The sequence below is a fragment of the Glycine max genome, chromosome 17 (assembly GCF_000004515.6).
Source record: "Glycine max cultivar Williams 82 chromosome 17, Glycine_max_v4.0, whole genome shotgun sequence".
Lineage (NCBI taxonomy): Eukaryota > Viridiplantae > Streptophyta > Magnoliopsida > Fabales > Fabaceae > Glycine > Glycine max.
The window spans coordinates 5,895,163-5,897,874 of NC_038253.2; the positions used below are offsets into that span (position 1 = coordinate 5,895,163).

The 2,712-nt window shown below is 35.4% G+C and overlaps 1 pseudogene; it reads left to right on the forward strand.

Annotated features, from left to right (window-relative positions):
* The first annotated feature begins 1,015 nt into the window (after nt 1–1,015).
* On the forward strand, nt 1,016–2,255 carry LOC100800921 (uncharacterized; annotated as a pseudogene).
* Nucleotides 2,256–2,712: the final 457 nt, after the last annotated feature.

The window sequence follows — 2,712 nt, forward strand, 5'->3', positions numbered from 1 at the left end:
ATGAAGATTAGCAATAAATTTACATGAATTTTTCTAAATAAACATATAGTCAGTAACTTTTTTATCTTGATCATTTATATAATGTGGGGTCTAACAAAATATTCAATGGTATTGGAAATATACAATCTATGTAACTGTAAGTGCCAAATTTGAAAATGGTGCATTAAATGCAAGTTGAATAATCTCCAACTTTCAACTGCATATTTTTATGCATTGGAAAATTGTCATTTTGCCAATTGTAATGGGTGAAATCCCTCTTTATTAAAGGAAGAAAACAAATAGAAAGTGCAATCAATAATTGAGATGCTATCCTCACATTTAGGGAGAAATTGTGAGACAAAAATAGGGAAAGAGTCTTAGAGAGTCTTTTCGAGAGAAAATAGGGAGTAAATTTGTGAGACTTGTATTCATAAATTGAAGGTAGGTTATTGTTGCAGTGGAAGTTTTAAGTGGGTTACGGCCTACGGGTTATGGTATTTTTTATTACTCTAAATGAAAATATTTTCTAAGCTAAAAAGTAAGATTATATATATATATATATATATATATATATATACTAAACTAATATGCAGTTATGATCAACAAACTATACTAAACTAAGCAATTATCCTAAATATTGACCTTAATCAAAATAAAATCCTAAACTAAATAAGCATCCAAAATGTTGACCCTAAACCAAATAATTGACCTAAAGAAAACAAAAAAGATACATAAAAAGTAATGTACAATAGAAACGCGTTTTCTTTGTGTACGAGACACGAAAGCATATATTTCCATTGCATCAAAAACACGAAAAAAAAGGGGCAACTTGCTCACCTAAGGCGATGAAGACTACAAATGGGGAGGCTAGCGATGATGACTACTTGCGACAGTGGCAGCATCCTTCCAGGAACAGTGGAGGCACAAACACATTTATGGGAAGGGGCGAGTGAGAATGAGAGTGATGGAGAGTGTGAGGATACGTGGGGTGGGGTGGGGTGAGGGAGGGGAAAGGGTCAGGGGCAGTTTAGAAAATTTGAATTTGTTTTAAAAAGGGTGGAGTGAACTTAGCATAAAGGGTGTGGAAATAAGAAGATCCCATTAATTTTGGGCTAAAAATTGATTCCTCAGAATGATAAAGCCCATCCCAGCCCAGTTTTTGATTTGTCCATGCATGCTGTAATTGCAACAAAGGTTTGCGTTTCTTCTCTATTCTCTATCGCTTCACAAATTCACATGGCTCTGGAAGCTTACGCAGCAGCAAACCCTGACAAAAATCCACACAGATGTCCTCACCAAAGCTAGAGATTCTTGTTACAATGTCTCTCCCTATTCTCTTTCTAATGCAAATATTTTTTTTGTGTGTGGTTTATGCTTTTTCTCTCTTGTTCATATATTGAATTGTTGATTGGTTTTTGAACAAGGCTCGTGATGCTTTCTATGCCTGCCTGGAGAAGGAATCTGACAAGAAGCCCACAGAGATTGCATCTGTGGGTTTGCTATACCCAGTAGAATGCAAACAGTGCAGGAATGAATATGTCAAACAGTGTCGATCTTCTTGGGTAACATAACATAACCCCTTCTTCAATTTTGATGTTGTGTTGGTAAAAATCAATGCTTTTCTTAGTTGGGTGGGTTAATATTGTTCCAGGTGAAACATTTCGATAGGCAATACTGCCAGAACAAGAGGGTTCAGAGACTTTTGGATGACAAAGGGTCCAGGAGAGGTCCGTTGACGCTCCCACAGCCTTTCACTTTCAAACCCATTGCTTGAATTTTTATCTGTAATTCATGTAGAAAATACTAGTAATAATGGGTCATACTGATTTCCCTGATAGCTTATGCATGATTCTTTGGCTGTTGTACATTCTGTGTGTTGAATTGCTATCTACTTTGAGTTCTTACTAGTTACTATTTGATGTTAGGTTGAATTTATTATATCACACAGCAATTAGAGTAAATATTTGTCGCTAGGAGTTACATGTTATGGTGCCATGTGCACTTAAGTGGAGAATACTCTCATTAGGTTGAGTTTATTCATGTTGGCAGGGGTGTAAACTAAGGATCTTATTGGCCCCTGTTGAAGATGGGAGATCACATCATTGTATTTCTTTGGGTGGATGTGAATGTGGGATACTGGCTCTTATCTAAGTCAGTTGCAAAAATAAGTTCTAGTGTTTTCAATGTTTTCCAGTATTTTCTTTTCAGTTCTTGTGGGATGCTCTAGCTCTTGGTTTTGACTATTCGTAATGTAATTGTACACGCTTTGAGAATTTTATAGTTCCCTCCACTTGGCATTGTTTGTGTTGTTAAAGCTTTTGACTATTGAGTGTTGAACATTGGGTATCTGTGCATTAGTCAGAACTCAAAGGAAAAGATGAAATGGCGCACATCAGGTTTAGTATTTTTAGCAGCATAGTTCAAAGTCACTTCTTGCTTTAACTAACACACACTTTAAATGGTAAATGGTGCCCCTAAGGATCCTTTTGAGGCTTTTGTACTGTGGTGGTACATATGAACGCATTAGTTGTGTGTGTGTGTTTATGGTTTTGATCAAAATGTTTGTTAGTATAAAAGGAGGGAGTGTTGAATTTTAAAATAAGAATATATGGATTAATTAGTTTTTCAGGATTTATATTCTTGTATTTTCATCTCACCTTTCTTCATAATTTTTTGTTTATAAAAATGTCATATATGACGAGACTGATGAATTCACATCGTTAAGATGAATGT